This window comes from Carettochelys insculpta, chromosome 25 (assembly GCF_033958435.1).
Source record: "Carettochelys insculpta isolate YL-2023 chromosome 25, ASM3395843v1, whole genome shotgun sequence".
In the NCBI taxonomy this organism is placed as follows: domain Eukaryota; kingdom Metazoa; phylum Chordata; order Testudines; family Carettochelyidae; genus Carettochelys; species Carettochelys insculpta.
Genome location: NC_134161.1, coordinates 1,843,750 through 1,865,026, shown reverse-complemented (window position 1 = coordinate 1,865,026; position 21,277 = coordinate 1,843,750). Strand labels below are relative to the sequence as shown.

General features: G+C 54.5%; 1 protein-coding gene across 2 annotated transcripts in view; it reads right to left on the bottom strand.

Annotated features, from left to right (window-relative positions):
* The window catches only part of DSCAML1 (DS cell adhesion molecule like 1), a 293,581-nt gene that overhangs the window by 178,615 nt on the left and 93,689 nt on the right, over positions 1-21,277 (bottom strand). The window lies entirely within an intron of this gene.

The window sequence follows — 21,277 nt, the reverse complement described above, 5'->3', positions numbered from 1 at the left end:
CAAGGGACATAGCACAGAGAGAATGCAGCCTCCCCTCCCCAGTAGGATGCACCCCTCTCCCCCACGTGTTGGCTAAACAGGGGCTGCATTGTGTGTGCCTGGCTCTGCTTTCCAGATGAAATATTGCTGGTGCCGCTTCTGTAATATATATGTCACAGATACCACCTCATTCTATTGATCTCTCGTAGCTGCTGGGATCTCCGTGGTGGAATTAATATGTCTGCATCTCTGCAAAAAATAGGTAAAGCCCATCTGACAGTTTCAATTAAGGGAGCGTGAAAAGCGATTTGCGTAAGAGACTCCGGCTTTGTGAGGAGAGAGGAGGGCAGCCCGAAGGCAGCATCTCTGTACACTCGCATCTGAGTAAGTGAAGTGATTTGCTACAGGAAGTGATGGAGGACAGACTGATGCCTTCTCTGAAGCTGTCTCTGGCTGATGAACCCCTCAGCCTGCCTCCCTTTGTCCGCCAGCTGCTTGGACATGCAAGCGATGTGACAGACAGGAATAAGCTCTCTGGATCCTGCTTACTGGGGCTGGGCTTACCATGGCACACAGCAAGAGGGGCTGCAGCACAGGTGACCGAAGGAGACAGGGGAGCAGTGGACACAGAGGAGGGACAGTTGGGACAACTGTTACAGCCAAATGAAGCAACAGCAGCAAAGAGAGAGAGAAATTCCCCCCAGGAGCTTTGGACGCTTCATGGGAATATTTGCAAGACGCCATCAATGCCCCTGCCCCAAGAACCCCTCTGCTGCTGAGAGGTGCGCAGAGGAGCGTGCCTGACGCTGACAGCAAGCGCTGACGTAAGAACACCCAGCCCTTCATCCAGGGAACTCAGCCCTTTGCAAAAGGAGTGGGGCAACGCAAAGGTGGGACAAGCAGAGCCCAGCAGGGAAACCAGCTGCCCCCAGAGTCCCTGCTCGGACCCCACCCTTGCGGACTCACTAGCTTGCAGGCCACCCCAGAAGCCGCCAGCGGTTGCATCTCACCCACCTTCCTGTTTTAATGTTTCCTAAAGAGCGTTGACTAAAATGACACCCTGACTCAAGAAATCAAGTTCAGGGCCGGGGTGGCCCCTCCGGTCTGACAATGGCTGGGACTGGCTGCTGCAGAGGTGCAGGCAGTAACCCGACGATGCACCATCCCTGTTGTGCACAGCTGAGATGCATGGACAAGAAGAGCTGTAACGGTGCGGGTGCCCTGGAAGATCACTGACCCGCCCTCCCTCCCAGCATCCCCAGCCCCTTTGCCATGCAGAACTGGCTACTGCTGCGACCTGCAGACAGTGAAGAAAAGAACCACCATCAGCCACTGTAAGGCGTGGGAAGCGTGAGGTGGTCTCAGCTGACGCACAGAGGGCAGAGGCAGGGCATTGCTGTGCTGTGTGCGAGGCAGCCTGATGAAATCAACTCACTCCTCTTGCACCAAGGCTCAGTGCGCCACTTCCAAAGCCTCCTCTGCAGCAGGGTCAGGAGGAACAGCAGACCCGGGGTATTTCCAGTTTCACAGCCAGTGGCCCGCAGACCCGTTTGCAAGCCTTGCCCCCAGCTTTCCAGGCTGTTCTCAATCTGATGCCCAAGTCTGGGAGACTCTTCCAGCTCCCCGGCCCAAAGCCCAGCAGTTCTGGGCTTTCTACAGCACGAACTTGTCCCCGAAGGCAATGCAGTTCTTCACTCACACATTATGGCAACACAGATTCGCCACGCTGCAGGACCCACCCTGCTCAGCCTCCGAGCTGCATGCCTGGGCACTAGCTTGTGCCGAACTCAAGTGGCCTATTATTTCTGTGGGTCTGGGATTTGGAATAAGATGCCAGACTGGGAGGCCCCTCAAAATGGTCCTCTTGTTCAGCTCCCCACCTCCTCATGGTACAGGACCAAGGAAACCCAGACCATTCCAGACAAGCCTAGGTCCCACCTGTTCTTAAAGTCCTCCCAGGACAGGGATTCCTCAACTTCTGTATAGACCCCTTTCCTCCCACCATTTCTCTGGCAGCACCACTGCCCGCAGCCGGACAGCTACCAACAGGACAGGGTCAGTGCACTGAACATTGCTGCTTACAGCACTGGGATCTAGGGGGGCAGTTTGGTCCTGGAAGAAACAAAACTTACAGCAAAACTGCCTTTGTGTAGCAGAAATTCTGCTCTGGCTGCCTCAGCTGCAAACTTGCCCATTGCTCTCCATTTGGGCCTATTGGGACAACTGGGTCTACAAACTGACCCAGACCACACGCTCAGCTGTCCAACCTGTGCCACAAGGTGCTCCCATCACCTACAACCACCCACTGTGCTGGGAAAAAGCATGAGGAGGAGACAGGATAACAAAGTCTAAACGTGAAGGCCAACTTGCTATGAGTCAAGGACAGGATTGAAATCATGCCAGTTAAAAATCAGAGGAGATGGGACAATAGGCGTTCGTTAACCAAAACTGGTATTTCAAATAATAGGCCTAATTGCAGGACAAAGCAACGAGAGGATAGGCTATCCCATCCCTCATCCCTGCTTGGAACATGCAGAGAAAGACTGTGGGGAAAGGACCAAAAGGAAAAAGACGTAGAATGAACAGACCAAGGCTATGGGAATAAGATTCCCCATCACAGCTGCCACCCCATTTCTGGGACCTTGGATCTCCATCATCCTGATGGGACCAGCCTGAGAGAGGACAAGTCTCCTTAGCTACTGCTACCAAACCAGCTTATTTGACTCCTCCTCTTCTCCTCTAGTTCACGTGAAAAGCTTGTGTGACTCGCAGGGAAGAACAAACAGCAAACCCTTCCCCCAAGGTGCCCCCAAGATGCTGAACCCTGCACCCAAGGAGAAGGCTGAGCTTGTCAAGGAAGTAAGGACCACTGCACACCTCATGCACCAGTGAGCTAATCAGCATCGCAGCATTGAGGAATGAGCAGCTTGTCCAAACCATTCCACCCAGTTATCTTCTGCACTTCTGCCTCCATATGCAGCACTGATCTATCTGCCTCTGGTCAACCTAGCATCCCACAGGCTTGGTCCAGTCAAGTCAGACAATCCCAGCATCCCAGCCATGCCTAGCAAGAGCCCTTTTGGAGACCTCAAAGCAAGCTCCTACAGCAAGGGAATTCAAAGACAACCCTATCCCCTCCCACCCCCTGCCCCAACCCTCCCGTCGCCACCCCCAGCTATCAACATAAACCCTTGATTGCACGTTTGACTTTCTGGTCTGCTCATTGCTGTTTCTCCCAGCCTGCAGAAGCTAACGCATCTGGGCGGCTGTGCTTCTGCCACCATTCGAGCTGCTGAGGCACTGGATTCTTTTCCCTCCCCAGACAGCTGGGTCTGGACAAGCACCAGCTTCAGGGTGCAGTCCATGCTGAACTTGGGATTTCCTCCACCTCTGGAAGCTGAAGCTCCCACCTGGTTCAGGCGTGAAAATCTCAGCTTCAGGGCACAATTAAAAGCCATGTATACAGGTAAAAACTTGCACGTTGAATAGTAACAGAGAGGAAGCCGTGCTAGTCTATACACTATCAAAACAAAAAGCAGTCAAGTAGCACTTTAAAGACTAGCAAAATGGTTTATTAGGTGAGCTTTCGTGGGACAGACCCACTTCTTCAGACCATAGCCAGACCGGAACAGACTCATATTGAGTCTGAAGAAGTGGGTCTGTCCCACAAAAGCTCACCTAATAAACTATTTTGCTAGTCTCTAAATTGCTACTTGACTGCTTTTTGTTTTGATAGGTAAAAACTTGTTTGTAACAGCCACGTATAAATCCAGTGTCTTCAGCCAACCTGCTGTCTGAGCCCTCGGCTTATCCTCACCAAGATTCACACTCACACAAGAGCCTCTGAGAGCTCCTGTTTGTGGGAGAGGCAAAACCCCACCCCTTAAACACAGGGCTGGGTGGTTCCGGGAGAACCACTAACTCCTCAGAAGAGCTTAAGGGAGCAGAGCAGAGCAGAGCCTGGCAGAGGGCTGGTGGAAGATGGCATGCATCTGCTCTCAGACCCAAGCAGCCTTGAGAACCAACTCTCTTCCCAACCATTTGGTACAGCCTGCACCTGTGACACTGACCCAAGCCAACTGCTGCTTGGACAGCACCTCACTAAACACATCAGCCATCATCTGGGTCTGCCGAAAACAGGGATCACAGATGGTATCCCACTACCTGAACTATACCAGGCTCCATATCCACAAGTGCAGACCCCTCCACGGTTTCACCTGCAGCGGAACAGCTCCACCACGTCAGCAAGGGCTGAGCCCAGAACCTTCTTCCATGAAGCACAAGCCTCTCCCACCAAAGCTAAGGGCTGGCTCTGATGCATGTTTCACAGCAGCTGGCTCGCTCTGCCATGTAGACCAGCTGCTGGCAGGAGACTAAACACAGACCAGTGTTACAGCCGGGTGTTTGCAAATCAAACGTGTAAAGTCTCCAGATTTCAAGGTATAAAGCCTGCACTGACCAGAGAGATGCCATGCTGATAACTAAGTGCAATTAGCTTTCAATTCAGGTACTTTATTACAAAGCTAACTTCATACCATACTCTTCTCTATGAAGTAAACCGGCATCTTCCTCTGCTTTCTGCCTTCTCCCACCCATCCTTCACGGAGCTCCCCTCACAAGAGCTGGAGATCTCGCTCTGAACACAACTGGAGACGCAAGGCCACCACAGAGGAGGCCACATGCCTCTGAAAAGGGCAGTCCTGCTCCAAGCGACAGCACTGTCACTTACTTCACAGCGTGGCAAAGTGCCCCGATAACAATTGATTTACTCAGTTTCAGCAGTTTAATCGTCTCTTTCCCTTGCAGCAGAGCGACTTTCCTTCAACTCCCTGGTGCGAAGCTCTCGTACAGGAGTGGGCAAAAAAAAAAAAAAAAAAAAAAAAAAAAAAAGGGAAAAAGGTAAAAAACCAGAACAAAAACACACACATACATTCCTTCTGGCAAAACCCAGAGCACCACTTACTCAACATCTTTCCCCACTCCATTATTTATGGCACAACTGAAACATTTATTCCTACACTGCACTACCAAGAGCATCCGTGTTTGCGCTGAGCGGTAACAGGCATTGTGAAGCTCTGCTGAGAGCCTCCATCTCCACATCCTAAAACCAACCATCTGAAGCAAACCAGTGCTGGAAGGGACACGGCTCTGTGCATGGGGGTGGGAGGCAACTGGGCCAGGAGCACATTTGTCGCAAGTTATGACACACCAGCGTTACCAAGGCAAGGAGTAGAGACCCCGATATACACCACAGTTGTTGCAAGCCATCATACTGACTCTGTAGCCTTCACTCCTAGGCCACTTGACTCACTAGAGGGGAGGACTTGACCAACCTAAGAATGGCCAGACTGCCTGAGACCAAAGATCCATCTAGGCCAGTATCCTCCCTCCAACAGTGGCCAATGCCAGGTGTCCCGGGGGAGTGAAGAGAACAGGTAACCACCAAGTGACCCATCTCCTGTTGTCCATCCCCAGCTTCTGACAAAGAGACACGAGGGATGCCAATGGACAAAGCATGAGATGTGATATCTTAAGGTGCTCGTAACTACTGATGTGTGTGGCCCTTTGTCCTTCCATGGTGCACAAACATGTGCCACAAGGTTAGCTAAAGGGGATCTACGCGGAGTCCTTACACCCCCTGCTCTGGTCCCATCTGACTTGTGGGAACCTTGGCACACCCAAGACAGTCCTCCTGGTGTCCTAGAGTGAAGTATTTCTTCCCCAGGCATGTTGCCCATCGGCTTCCCAGAAGTGGCTGCGTTACGATAGCAAGACGTGAGCAGCGGAGCTCATTCTCAGAGGCGCCTGCAGGCTGACTTCCAGCAGAGGCATGCACACCCGCTGCCCTTTCCGTTCTAGTTTTCGGTGCTAACAGGATGCAACGGAAAAGGAGCGCTAAACACACAGCAGTATCTTTGAAGAGACTACTCCTTAACCAATCCACAAGCAGCATGCTGGAATTTATGCTCATTACACTTCTAAAGGTCCGTCTCCCCTCCCATCTGCACAGCCTCTGACCTCCATCCGGCTTCAGGAGGTCATAACTTTCCCAGCACTCAGCTGACTCTCAGTCTGCACTGACATTACAGCTTGGAAGCACGAGGCCTCAGACTGAAGAAGTTCAGCCCTAAAAATAACCATGCTCCCAGCCCCTTCACCGCTGGCTTGGACACCAGGAGGAGTTCATGCATGAGAGAGAAATCATCGTTTAGGTCCCATCACAGCTGTAAGGCCTCACATCTGGATTTCCAAAGGCTGCTTACAGAACAGAAACTCCTGAACCCACATGTATGTTATGGGCCCTGTTCCCTCCTGACCAACCAGAAATTTACAGCCAGCCTATCCTGGGGGGCTGGGACAGTTTTTAGTGGGGTGCTGAGAACCACTGAAGCAAACTGCAAGCCCAGCATATAAAGGAAACCACTTCAAGCCAGGGGTGCTGCAGCATCACCTCGCTCTAGCACCTGTGAGCCTAGGGTGAGGAACCTGGCAGTTTCCACCAACCAGTATAGCTTATGAACGTTACCCCTCCAGGACCCACTCCTTCCAGGTGTTGGACTGATGGAGCCAAGCTGGAAGAGATGGGGCCCTTGCAATGTGTCACTCTGCAGTACCCTCCTACCTGCTGGAGAAGAGCTTAATGAGAATATTAGGGCAAGCAGTATTTCTCCGCCTGACAGCTGTCACTTTCCACAGCCAGGCAGCACAAAACCAAACCTGAACACACCTCCCAGGCTGTTAGATGTAACAGTTCAGCCTAAGAAACTGGCTTCACCTGCCACACAAAACCTGACAGTCCCAGTGCTAATGGGAAGCAGGGACCACGCTTGGCTTAGGAGAAGTGGGTTTAACCTCACAGGACACATGCAGTATGCAAGGGGTTTACTGTTTTACAAGCCAAAATACAAGATTCGTCAAGGGGCTCACACCTCATTAGAGCCCTTGTGTCCAGTACCCCACCGCAAGCTAATTTTTACAGCAGAGACATAAATGCGGTCGCAGCAGTGCCTTAACTAGGAGACCCAATAGCAGGTTTGCAATGTCATAAATAAAACCACCATTTATGGGACCCTCACCCACTGTCTAAAATCTCTGACAAGCAGCTGCTCGGGTGGCAAGACAAAGTAATTACTGACAGATTCTTTGCAGAATGGAGTTCAACTGTCTCCAGGTCAGGCCAGGCAAAACCAAGAGTAGTTACTCAATGGATTGATCAATCATTTGCCACTAGTAATCAAATTGCAAGGAGGTACAAACCCTATTACAGAGCCACCGCCAGTGCTGGGTCTGTAATGAGCGAGATGGATTTAAAAGGGTATAATCCTTCTCTCCCAGCATTTCAAACAGCCCAACAGAGAGCATCACAGCTGGGCTTGCCCTAGGGGCAGGCAGCGGGATGGTTTTTAGAAAAGCCAGACTATTGGCCAGCTCTACAGTGGTTGAGGCAAGGGCAGCTCGGCTGTCACAGCAATCAGGGGCTTTGCCAGCAGAACAGCGAGGGCCGCCTGAAGGAAGCGTGACCTTCACAGAAACCTCCCCCTTCTTCCCTACCAATGAGCCAGGCACCTGAGATGGAAAACAAAGGTCTTTCTTCCCATCTGGGACCTAGCCGGGGCTACCACTGCTGCTACCAAAGCCACTCCAGCCCCCCAGGCCCGAGCAAACCCTCCCTGATGGCTGGGCAATGGAGAATATTCGAGGGGTTCCATTGGTTTAATTGGATTGTCATCTAACAGTCTAATTTGATTGGATTAAAATAATGAAAACAGGTCCTGCTCTGCAGTGCGGATTAGCCCAATCAGCCCTGAGTGGCGACTTCATTGTTCAGCTCACTGGCACCAGCTGTGCATGTGTGCAATCAGCCCTTAACACACATTACAGCTGCTGGGAAGCAAGAAGCTCAGCTGCAACCCTTTCACACCGCCCAGAAACTCAAGAGAAAGGGGGAGTAGTTACGGCTTTTGGTTGGCTGGGTCGTTCTCTTCTGTTTGGTTTGGTTTTTATTCACTGACAGGTAAAGTAAGCCCAAGAGTGAACAAACAAACGCAATGCAAACAAGAAGCCGGCCTACCCTCATTTCCACTAGTTTAAGGGAACACCAGATTAAAAACTCCTGTTATTTCAAAGAACGTTCCTCATGCTGAGGCTTCTGCCCCATGAACATCAATTGCTACCTTCAATTTCCAGTGTGACAATAGTCACTTTCCCACCTGTGCACCATCCATATGAGTGGAGTGCAGAGGGAGGGGTAGCTCAGTGGCTTGAGAGCAGTAGCCTGCTAGACTCAGAGTTGTACGTTCAATCCTTAAAGGGGACATTTAGGGATCTGGGGCAAATAGAGTCAAAAAAAAATCTGTCAGGGATGGTGACAGGTCCTGCTGTGCGTAGGGGACTGGACTTCATGACCTCTCAAGGTCTCTTCCAGCTCTCTGCGATAAGAATATCTCCATGTATTATATTATAGACATGTTGAAGAGGCTGGCTTGCAAAGGAGGAACCATGACCAGGCTCCTCCACAGACCCATTCCCCTGGAAGGTGTTGGGACGCTGCTGGTGGAAGCTAAGAGGGGTTTGTTGCCTCAAGGGAAGAGAGCGTTCTATTCCTACAGCACTAGACGAAGAACCTAAGAGCAGCCCTGGCTAAGGTGGAGGCTTGAGCTGGCGTTCACTCTCCATTGTTAACCAAGCAAGCCCCAGACAGGGGCACCTGACTGTCTGCAGCGTGTGTGTGGGTGGGTGGGTGGGTGGAGAGGCCACCTGCCCAGTGACTTCTTGAGTCCAAACTGAAAGCATTTTTCATGTCTGATTTACAGACAATGGGTGAGTCTAGGTCTCTAAAAAAGCACCAGTAGATTCCAGATTTTTAAAAGCAAAACACTCTTGAAGAATTGCCTCCTCTGCCATGGAGCTTCCAGCCCTGGGTCAGGCTTCCGTGAGTCAACGTGTACTTCGAGAGCATCTGTGGGCTGCGTTGCAGTGGAGGGTATAAGAGAGCTCTGCAACACACCTGTTAAGGGGCCCTTCCCATTCGGCTGGAGTGGGACTTGCTGCTGTTTAACAAGACACAAACACTATCCAGCATTGTGAGGGGCGATTTACCCAGAGCTGAACGCTTGCACGGGTCGAGAGGGGGACTATGCCTGGATAAGGGCTTGCGACCGATACTGTTGGCTATGATGCCTTTTTACCCCTCCGGCTGGACTCCACTGCTAACTTCGTTTCTTTCTCTAACTCAGAGTCCATTTTTCGGGGTAGGAAAACTCCAGGACAAGCGACACAGACAGCCAGGTCTCTGGGCCAGGAGTCATCTCTCGGGGATGTAGACGTGCACAGCTCCTGGCCTGACACCGTCCCAGTCTGTGGCTGGGCTGTGGGATTGGTCCCGTGTTCAGCAGGTGGAACTCACACACCTAAGGGTGTGGGTCACCATCCCAGATAGTTGCACTGAGTCCACTTACACAGAGAAAGGAGGAGTCTCCTCTACAGTCTTAGCTAAGAGCCAGCTGGCTTTCAGCTCAGGCTGGAGAGGCTCATGCACTAAGCTCCAGAGGTCCCAGGTTCGAGCCCACCTGGGGGCCAGTTACACACAAGCTTGGCCTGGATGACCAGCTGAGATCTCTTCCAACCTTAATCGCCTTTGAGCGCAGTCAGCCACATGTGGTTCATCTCCTCAGCTGCTGGGCAGGAAGAGAAGAACACAGGTCTAGAAAAAGGATCATCTGTGCTTGCCAATAAATATTTGCTAACCAGGGAAGGTATCTACCAGGAGCAGGTTAAATGAGTGCCTTGTGCACAGGTGAGGCGCCGTTTAACCAACACCCTAGACAGAGGAGCACGAGGAGCACGAGAGAAAGCTGGGGTCAGATTGGAGACGATGATCCCGACCCATTGCTGCCCTAGGACTCCACTTTGTGACTGAGCTGCACGGCACGCTGGGGAGGTGGGACACACCTCAGGGGCCATGCGTTTGAAGCGGAGGCTCTGCACCTGGCAGCTAAAGGACAACAGCAGCTAGGTTTTAGGAAGTCAGGGCCTATGAAGCCCCATTGAACTGCTCCCATACTGTCTGGCAGAGAGCAACCGTGCACAAAGGCACACACATTCCCCCACTCGAAATGGCTCCTGCATCACCACACTCCTGTGTTTTACACAACCTGAGGCTGTCCGACAATTCACCCTGCACAACGTTCTCTTTCCTGTTGGCCACGGGGGACCTTGAAACGCTGAGGTCCCCACCACAAGATCCTTTCCCACTTCAGTCAGCCGAGGGGCTGGGTTTCGCACTGGCGTGTGCGGATATTTCACTTCTTCGGGCTGGCTTTGAGGTGCTTTCCAAACACCCCTGTTTAGTCCCACCTGCATTAACGTGGTCCAATGATCCAGGCCAGGAGAGGCCAGGCGAGCTGCACAGAGGGCTCCTTTTCCAGCTCCCCGCCACGCAGAGGGAGCCCTGGGGAGCCTCAAACGGGCTGCTTAGTCACAGTTGCAGCTGTTGAGTTGCACTTCTACCTCTGTGCAAACATAAAAACCTGACCCTTTGCCATTGCTAGCTGTGGTCTGTCCATGACTAGGCGCTTCTGGTCATCACTGGCCTGCTCCCTTCGCCGCTCACCAGTCGCACCCTAACTTGAGCAGCGAGACACGGGCAGGCAAATTCTTCTAACTCAGTGCACACCCAGTGCATGACAGGAAAAGGATCCTAATCCAATGGGGGGCCCAGGGGAACCGGTTGGAACCTCCTCTTCGATCTGTCCGCCTTGGGCGACCCTGCCAGGAGTGCACGACTCCCTGCGGTGTTGCTCTTGGGTTCATGGGAACACTCAAACCACTCGGACACATCTGGGCCTCTATCCACTAGGAACCGTCTGCCCCACCTGTGATGTGCTCTGCGCACCTCGCTAGCCCCCGGCGATAACTGGCCACGTTCTATCACCTGCACATGAGAGGGAAAGACCGAATCAGCAGCAGGATCTCTGCTGATGCCCGCATAGCTGAGAGCAAAGAGGCACACGTCCTCCCTCCCACGGTACCCGTCAGGTTGGGCCCTCCCGCAAGAAAAAAGTAATCAGACAATAAGGACGGAGAGGAGGAGCTCAGTTTGACATTACATGAAACCAGAGATGCAGCAAGGTAAGAAGGTGTTAGCAAAGTGCTGCGAAGCTTTAGGAATTACGGCCTAAGCCAGCTGGGAAGTGCGCATATTGACTCAGATACAAGCCTTTAACAAGGCAGCTAAGAGCCCTGCTTTTACATTCATCCCCATCCTCCATGCACACGCACAGGACAAGTGAACGCTCCAGTGCCCTGCAGTTCAATAGTGGGATTACCAGCCCTCGTAACCCCAGCACGCCCGGGCTTTTTGCTTTTCCCTTGTTCCTGGGAGTCAGGTCAGAGCAGAACTGCCCTCTCCTTGTTCTTCATTGTGCTTTGCTGTGTGGATCAGACAAGCGCCTTGGGGCCCCTCCGCCACTTGGCTTCACGAGACCTCCCCTTTCATTCCAGCAGCGCCAGTGCAAAGGATTAAATCTTTTCACTGCTCCCAACGGGCTAAGCCAGCTCGTGGGGGGAGGGAAACGCAGCTTGAGTGACTGAAAACCAGACGTGCGGCAGCAAATAACCCTGTCCGGGTGGGTGAGGACATGAGAAACCTGCAGGGATGGGGCTTAGAGAGGCCTTCCTCACCCCCAACTCTCAGCTACCTGCCTCAGGACCACCCTGCACCCAGAGAGTGCTTGGACCTAAAAGCTGCTCCTTCTCCAAAAAGGGGGAACCATCCCCAGGCATCTGGGGCCTGACCCACGCGACTAGAGATGCAACTCATTCAGGCCTGACTGACGCCGCACCAGGACACCTGTGCTCACTGCTCGGACCAGAGGCCTCAATGGGGCTCCCGCGGATGGGTCGCAATGCAGGAGGGGGCTGAGCCAGCCAGATCTCTGGTGCAGAGGACTTGATAGGAGGGCAGCGCTGGGTGGTCAAGGCACGAGGCTCAGACTTGTCAGCGCACGGAACCGGATCCAGGTGTCACAGGGACACAGGAGAGACTCGGAGACCGTCCCTCAGCAGCGCTCGGGCCTCAGTCTTGCGTCTCTCCACAGGGAGACTGTGAGCAAGAAACCTGCATCCGAGTCACGCCTTTCCCCGTGCGGAAAATGAAGCCGCCCCCAAGTCCCAACTGCAATGAAGGTCCCATTGTGCTGAGACCTGCTGCGGCGGCAGCAAGGAGCAACGGGGGCAGCTGCCCCGGAGTCTGGGGTTCCTGGCTGCTATTACTGGGAGCAGCTGGACCCTCAAACCGAGGACCTTTAAACCACTGCCCAAGTCCCTCATGGTGTGCTGTTCTGAAGACTGGCTGCCCCCAAGCCCAGGGGCCCAGGACGTCTGCCAACCCTGCCGCCGATTGAGCTAGAAGCTTGCAGGCCCCGTAGGACAGGAGCACCCCCTCCCCAAGTGTGTGCATCAGCACAGGACAGAGGGGAAGTGACTTGCCAGAGGTCAGACAGCCAGCTGGTGGCAGAGCAGAGCAGAGACCAGAACACAGCTTTCAGGAGCTGCAGGATAGGGCCTGCCCATGCCACTGTCTCTAGCAGAGAGCGCGCAGGTGAATGCGTTCTATGTGGGAAGGCAGTGCCGGGCCAATGCAAACATATGTGGGTTCAGTGCTCCACAACCGCTCCGTGGCTCGCCTGCACAGGGGACCAGCACACACAGAAGTAAAAACCCAGCACAGCCTGGGCAAGCACAGGAAGAGGCCAGGCACCCTGGGGCAAGTGGGCAACTCACCCTCACACAAAGCACAAAAGCAGGGAAGCTACAATGAAGTGGGTGGAACTGGGGAGCCAGAGCCGCCTCCCTCCTTTATCTCCTCCTCTAAGAGGCTGCATCCTTCCTTTAGCCTGGCTAATTCAGCCATGGTGGGACAGGCCAGAGTGCCCCCAGATCGCCCCATCTCAGCTCAGGGGAGCCCTTGGATTTCTCCTATCGCCCATCTGCACCCCACTTCCCCAGGGATTCTCCTGCACTCCCATCCCACCAATGACCTCCTGCTGCACCTGCTCATGGGAACTGGAGCCTCTGCGAGTTCCCATGGCCAACAGCCTCTTCCTTTCCCAGCTCCTCCCCAAAGCCTGCTTCCTTCTATCCAGAGAAGAGGAAGCAGCTCATGAGCTCTTCCCTTTCCACCTACATTGCCACTGACCAAGGCTGGAAAGGAGAAGTTCCCAGGGCAGGAAGAAACCCCCCTCCCGGCTCCCCACAATACAGGCCTGGGCTAGGAAACCCAGAGGCTGGGGTAGAGAATCCCAGGACCCAGAGAAGTAAACTCCCCTTGCCCCCTTCGACACCACCCCCATTTATTGCTGGCCTTTCTGAGGCTGAACACCCGGGGCTCAAAAGCCAAGTGGCTGCAGCAACGGGCTGCTCAGAGGGGTATTAAATCATAGAATCATAGAACACTGGGACTGGAAGGGACCTTGAGAGGCCATCGAGTCCAGCCCCCTGCCTCAATGGCAGGACCAAGTACTGTCTAAACCATCCCTGATGGACATCTATCTAACCTGTTCTTAAATATCTCCAGTGATGGAGATTCCACAACCTCCCTTGGCAATTTATTCCACTGTTTGACCACCCTGACAGTTAGGAGCTTTTTCCTAATGTCCAACCTAAACCTCCCTTGCTGCAGTTTAAGCCCGTTGCCTCTTGTTCTATCCTCAGAGGCCAAGAAGAACAAGTTTTCTCCTTCCTCCTTATGACACCCTTTTAGATACCTGAAAACCACTGTCGTCATGTCTCCCCTCAATCTTCTCTTTTCCAAACTAAACAAGCCCAGTTCTTCCAGCCTTTCTCCATAGGTCACATTCTCTAGACCTTGGATCATTCTTGTTGCTCTTTTCTGGACCCTCTCTAACTTCTCCACATCTTTCTTGAACTGCGGTGCCCAGAACTGGACACAATACTCCAGCTGAGGCCTAACCAGCGCAGAGTAGAGCGGGAGAATGACTTCTCGTGTCTTGTTCACAACACACCTGTTAATGCATCCCAGAATCACGTTTGCTTTTTTTGCAACAGCATCACACTGTTGACTCATATTTAGCTTGTGGTCCACTATAACCCCTAGATCCCTTTCTGCTGTACTCATTCCCAGGCAGTCTCTCCCCATTCTGTGTGTGTGACACTGATTGTTCCTTCCCAAGTGGAGCACTTTGCATTTGTCCTGATTAAACTTCATCCTGTTTCCCTCAGCCCATTTCTCCAATTTATCCAGATCATTTTGAATTATGACCCTCTCCTCCCAAGCAGTTGCAGCCCCTCCCAGCTTGGTATCATCTGCTTAAGGGGACAACAGAAGCAAAAATGAATATTGGTGAATTGCTTCCTCCGTGAGCATGGGGAGCGGGTCTGAGTTAAGACCACCACTGGGAAGTTTCCAGCAACGCATTCCCCCAGCAGCCGAAGCAGAGTTAAGCTTTCTGTGGGGATAAAAAGCAGGCAGGCTTGTGTTTTTTGGACACTACTGCACCGGGAAGCGCTCTGCAGCCACTGGCAGCAGCCAGAGGAGTCAGACTGCACTGGCATAAAGCAAGGATGAAGCGATGCACCTGAACGACACGGCACTTTACCCGCCCGGAGAGCAGGAAGATCACCCAGGAGCATTGTCCTTCAAGAACTTGAGTTTAGCACCACTGGAGACAGAGCCGGCTTCCTCCAGCGGAGACACGAAGGGACACAGGATGGAGAGAGGAAGGGGAGAGGACAGGAGGCAGCTCAGGGCATGGGACAGCCCAGCCCAGGACAGTAGTGGCCTAGCTGCTGCTACATTAACCAGTTGTGCCCAGTGTGCCCTCTAATCTTTTTCATCCATGTGCAGAATAAATTTTATGTGCACCAAAGCATGCACAAATGTGCACCACCAGGAGAAACAAAAAGCCCCGCTGGGGGATCTCTGCTGAGCAGCGGGTGGCACTGGAACCAAGCAGCTGCGCAAGCGTACAGCTTACAGGAAACCCTGGTCACGCCCCAACACAGGCGTGCCCTTCCCCCAGACACTGCGTGTTGCATGGCCTGCACATTGGCAGCTCAACAGCTATGTCAAGGACAGCCAGGGGTCATGAAGCACTGGTGGGGAAGGGGCTGGTGCTGGCTATGCAGCTGCCCTGCCCAGCCCAGCTGCGTGCGGTCCATGGCACTGGATTCCTTCTCCCATCTCAGGCTTGCTGCTTGTGCGAGTTGTTATCCAGAAGGACGAGGCCCCTTGCAAGTATGGCAGGGGAAAGGGCAGCACCATGACTGGAGGAGACCGAGAGCACGCTGGCCTGGCAGGCGTCTCACACCTCTGGGGACCCTCCACTGGACACGGGCACGACAGGGTGCCTGGAGCAGCCAGCTGCAAACACTGCACCAGAGGACACTCAAAGGTCACCCTGCGAGCGCAGCCTGCAAGGCTGAACCAGGTCCAGCCGGTCGTTCCCGGCACAGCTCCGCAGCTCCCTTTGGAGTGGGTGCTCCGGGCTGTAACATGGCTCCTGCCTGGGAAATCGATGGACACCTGCCTGTTTCTGTGGCATAAACATCATCTCCTGCCCAGATGTGTGGACTGGGAGCAGCCCTGTGCCTCAGCGCACTCAAAGCAGCCATTTGCCCCAGCGAGACTCCACCGTCACCTCCTCCCTAGTCACTGCTTTGCAGGTGGGCTGAAGGACGGCCAGTGGGGTCAGGGAAGCCAGGGATACCTATAGGGTTTCACCAGCAGCAGAAATCAGGGCAAGGATCCAGCCAAGTCGGTAAGGACAAGACCTGGGAGCAGGGAGGATGAGGAGGGGTCTTCCCAGGGTTTAAAGCATTTCAGAGGCCTTCTCCCTGCATGCTTCAGGCCTCCTCAGGTTCTGTTTCAAGGGAAGCAGCAGTAAATGGTAACCGACCAACTGGAAGGCAGGGGCTGGGCTGGCCGTGGACACTGATACTTCAGGTCTTTAGGACAGGGAAAATAGCAGCCCACCCTGAATCGCTACTAGGGTGATTCTTAGCTTTGGTGGTTCTCCCCTCTGCCCCGCTGCTGGGGTTTTCTCTGGCTAGGTCAGGCTGGGAAGTGCTTTCTCCACCTCAAAGCAAGCCCGTGTGCTGCTGAAGCCCCGCGGCTCCGTCGGATCGACCGCTGCAAACGAGCTAGCGAGCAGATCCACACGGCCGCCCCCGGATTAATGTCACAGGCTCTCGGTGGAAATGCCTGACATCGCAGAGCACTGGCAGTGGGCAGGAGGCACAGACATGAGCACGAGCCAAAGCATGTTAATGCTCTCGCTGTCAAGAAAGTGCCAAAGGTACCACAGTCCTTAAGTGTGGGCTCTGTGCTGTTTAATAACAGGGAGCCCGACGCGCCGCAGGCCCTCTCAACTTCCTGTGCAATGCATTTCCTCATTTTCCATTACTCTTCCCAGCATGTTTACAGATCCGATTACACTGCACACGCCTCTCGGCGCGAGGCTGAGACAATGCAAGACTCAGAAAGGAATATCCCTGGTGGATCCTACTCAATTTGGCAGCATCCGAGAGTCTCTTCCCTGCCCTGCCAGGCTGCTTCCCTCCGTTCTCCCCCAGGGGTTTTTACAAGGGCCAGGAACCCATGCAGGAGGGAGAGGGTAGACACAAAGCCCAAGCGGTGGGATTACGGCAGGTTTGGGATTAAAGGCTGGGGTTCAGATGCATCAATGCAGACAAGCGTCAGCTCGTTTGCTGTCATCATTTCAGCCTCACCGGAGTAAGAAAGGACCATCTCTTCCTTCCAGTCCGGTAGCTGCCCGGAGGCGTGCAAAGAACCTCATCCAAGCAGCACCCACAGAGTCGAGGGGCTCCCACCTTTTGCCTTGGGCTCATTTCTGACTCTCACGCTCACAAGCTAGGACATCAGCCCCTCCCCTGACCTGGACAGCCACTTGGTCTTTCCTCAAGCACCACACACACACCCCAGTGCCACGATGAGGAACAAGGACTGAGACACCACACTGCGCACTCAAGGAGTGGCAGGAGAGCGATTAAAAGCCCCTCCACCCCCACCAGCCAGGGCACACGAGAGTCCCCATGAACTGCAAGCAAGCTCTGAAAGCTCCCAGGCGCCCAGGGCTCTCTTGCCTGCTTCAGAGCTGGGCAAAGCGAGGCACGCAGAGGGCAAGTGACTTGCTTGTGGTCACAGGGTGAGCTCAGCAGCAACGCGGCCTCTTCCACAAGGCCCCATTCTGCACGCTCCCTCTGTTCAGAACAGGTGAGCTCTAGAGGCACTGGCACCTGCCACCGGTTCCTCCTTCGAGGTTTGAGCCCTGAGCTGCTTTGCTGAGGCTTTGAACCACTGCGTGACAGGCCAAGACAGGGAGTCGTCACCTCCTGCTAACGAGAGCTGGAGGGGACAATAGGGTGGGGGAGGCGAGTGTGCAGCCACATTTATTGCTGAGCCCTTAACCTCTGCAAGCCCAGCTCATGCCTTCTGCGCGTATCCCTCCTGGCGTGCAAGTCACTCAGCGCATAGTTAACCTGTGGAACTCCTTGCCAGAGGAGACTGTGAAGGCTGGGACTATAACAGAATTTAAGAAAGAGCTAGATAAATTCATGGAGGTTAGGTCCATAAAAGGCTGTTAGCCAAAGGTAGGAATGGTGCCCCTGGCCCCTGATTGTCAGAGGCTGGAGATGGATGGCAGGAGACACATCTCTTGATCATTGTCTTCAGTCCACCCCCTCTGGGGCACCTGGCACTGGCCACTGTTAGACAGGCTAGTGGGCTGGACGGACCTTTGGGCTGACCCAGCCTGGCTGTTCTTATGTACAATTGAACGCCATGGGCTAGCCCGAGCGACTGGGCCTGCTCCTGACTGCTCCATCCCTCCCAGCCCCCAGGTAGAAGGAACCGTGGGGTTTTCCCTACCCCGGCGCATGGAAAACGGGGAGGGTGCACTGCTGTGGGGAGCAGGACTCTCCCAGGGGCTACTCGTGAGCTGGGGCTGGGGGTAACTTCTCCCAGCCTGGTTTGAAATAACTGAGCCCAGCATCTGGTCCCACCCAGCTGCAGTGTCAGCTTTCAGCTTCTCTTTTCTTCCAGGGTTGCCTTGTTTTAAGTCTCCCCAGTCCTCCTCCCATTCTGCTTCCTCCTGTCCCTTCCTCCTCTGTCCTTCCTGGCCCCTTCGCCTGCTTCCTTCCCCCACCTGGCTGCTGGCAGAAGAGGGCTTGGGGGCAACGCAAGAGAGACTCCACAACAGCTACCGTTTTAGCTCGTGCACCATGCAAGGTCCAGGGGGCACAGGGTCAGCTCTCAGGCAAGTGGCTGTAGCCCTGTGAAACCCAGCACAACAGCCCTCTGCAGACTCCGGCCAGCAGCCTCTTGCAGGGACACCCCAGTGCCACGCCAGTCCTCTGGGGGCCAGGCAAGCACAACCCCGGTTCCTCTATCCTCCCTGGCAATAGCCCTCCCCAGGCCCGCTGGGGCACCGCCTGCCGCTGCTGCCAAGGACACCCCAGACCGAGTGATACTCATAAAGCGGCGAGAGAAGAGGAGCAGCATCTGCATCCGGGCGGGGGGGAGGAACGGCAGGCAGCATATGCGAAGATAATGACCCAGAGCGCTGGGTCTGTAAAGCTGCTAGGGCAGCACAAACAAAAGGCAGAGGAGGGAGATGCAGTTAATGATTCCCGTGATCCATGAAGGAGGGGCCTCGGGAAGGCCCTTCGGCGTTCCACATGCTCGCTGTCAGCTCCAGCCCGGCCAGGACCCCTTGTTCTGCCGTTCCCCCCAGAGACGGCGATGGGGGGGGCAGCACTCGGTGCCCGGAGCGCGGCCGCGGCGCGCTGGACGAGCCAGACAGGAAAGGGCACGCAGAGCGTTCCCCCCGAAGTCACCCCACGCACCACCCTCCCTCCTCTCGCCCCGCCAGCGCGCAGCAGTGCTCTTGCTGCAGCCGGGAGCCCTGGCTGGCACCGAGACAGGAGAGAGCTACAGCAGGTCCAGACTGTCGGCCGGGGAGGCAGAGAGAAGTGGCGAGGGGCTCCCAAACAACAGCCCCCTGGGGCACAGGGCTGATGCTCCATGTCCCCCAAGAGCCCAGGGCACGTAGGTGTATGAGGGTGAGGCCCTGACTCCAAACCTGCTTCTGTCACACAAAGCAGCCAGCTTCCCTAGGTCCCTCATTCCCTGCTGATATCCGTCCACCTGCCATGCTCAGGGTGGGCTCTGTGGCCTCCCCAGGGAGGCCAAGGGGATGCTCTCGTGGCCCCAGTTCCTGCATGCCTGGCAATGTTCCCAGGGAGCCCAGCGAGCTCTCAACGCCTCTGGGTCTTCATATGCCAGCACCAAGCACCTCTGCCGTCCGTGGGCTTTGGGGCTGAGCCAGGGACGTGGAGAATGGATCACACACACCAGGTCTTCCTTCTCCCAGCACGGCCCAGACCGCAGACACCCCACCCACCACCAGGCGCCTGACTTCTGCATGGCTGTAATAAAGCTGAGCTCATGTAGCTGCTCTATGGCCCATGGATCCACGGACCCAAGGCAAACCTCCTCTTTCCCCAAGCCTCCCCCATCTCATGTGCAGGGCAGGGTTCAGAGCCCCCTCATCCACCCACCACGCACACAGGAGAAGGGCCATGGTGCATCTGCACCAGGAGCAGGCGTCTCCCCAATTTCCCCCACACAGACCTGAAACCTGGCCTAACCACTGCAGATTATAGGCAGTCAAAGCTCCCTGAATAAGTTAGGTCACTTGTGACTGGCACCACCAGGCCCTGGGCTGGAACCCTGGAGAGGGAAGTCAGGGAAGCATGCACCATATTGCCCTCACCGACAAAAGCCACAGCCTCCTGCGCCAAGATGGAAAAGGAAAAGGAGTTGCTCCCTCAGCCGGTAGCTGCAGTAGGCACTTAGCTGCTGTGTGGGCCAGCCCATGCAGGGCAGCAACGTGTCTTTAGCCAGCCCCTCGCACCCATACTCGAGGGGGAAAGGCGAAAGGGCTTCTGCTGCAAAAACCATTTTGACTTCTATGCCAGGCGCTGGCTTCACGGTGAGCAAATGCAAAGGCTTGCGCTGTGGACAGCCCTCCTGCAATAGCACTGAAATACCACTGTGGGAAGTCCCCTACTGTTCCCCGCGTAGCATTTAATCTTAATAACATTTTATCTGGGATGACAAGCCTGTGTAATGCGGTTTAAAAGCCACGACTACGCTGACACCAAAAGAGGCAAGGAAAAAAGGCTCTTTCCTCCCGTCTAATACATTTGCTAAGGTCACAACTTTAAAACCTCTTGCTGTATCTTCCTCGCCAAGCTGGGAGGCGGCTTTGTAGAGCAGCTCAGAGAGAACGGCAGGAGGCTCAGTACCTCCTCCTCCCTTCCATTCAGCCTTTCCGCTGTAAAGGGCTTCATTTGATTTTATTCTGCCCGAGAGCACGAAAGCGCTTCATGCAGTAAGTGGAGGCTTTGAAGGAGTGAGTGCAGCAGACCCACTGGAGAAGCCCTTTCCCGGAATGCAGCAGGACTAGCAATGGTGCGAGGGGCTTGAAGGTGGTCGATGGGCCTGGAGACCAAGGAGCACCGTGGGACCACGCACCTGCTGTCGGCTGGAACTCAGGAGCCAAGGAGTCAGCCCCAGCTCTGCGAGCGAGATCCCATGAGGCAGGCCAGAGTCTTGGAGATCGTCTCTGGACGGCACAGTGGGGATATGGGCGCTTCCCTGCCTGGCAGGTTCTGAGAGTACAGGACACTACCAGGGCCAGAGAAGTCAGACGGGTACAAACTCCCTCCACCTGGTCACGCTCAGTTCCGTTGATAAAAGGACAGGCCACAGCCCTTTCACGTCACTCAGCAGAGGTGGCCATTGCACAGGCGTTGCCAGTGAAACCGCCATCTGTCCCCGCGGGAATTGGCCTGAGATGTGCCCCCACCCCGCCCGACGCAGTTCCCTTGAAGCCAGTCATTTCAGGCAGCAAGAATCTGCCGCTCACTTGGGCACTGGGTCGGTTCCGCTCCAAAAAGCGACGTGCTCCGGAGCAGCCTCCCAGTCCAGTTTGGGGGGGGGGGGGGGAAATCTCCAAAAACTACGCTATAAAAACGTGTACATTTGTGCCGCACACTGGACCATACAATGGAACCTGAATATTTTATGAACTTACTGCATTTTCCTCAATGGCCAAGGATCGTTTTTAATCTTTTTGGAGGAAAAGCAGCACCTCACTTACACTTCTGCGACAAAATCTCATTTAACCCTGGAAGTGCTGCTTTACTCTCAATTCTCACTCTTTTTCCTTGCTCCACATGCCCCATGTCCAGC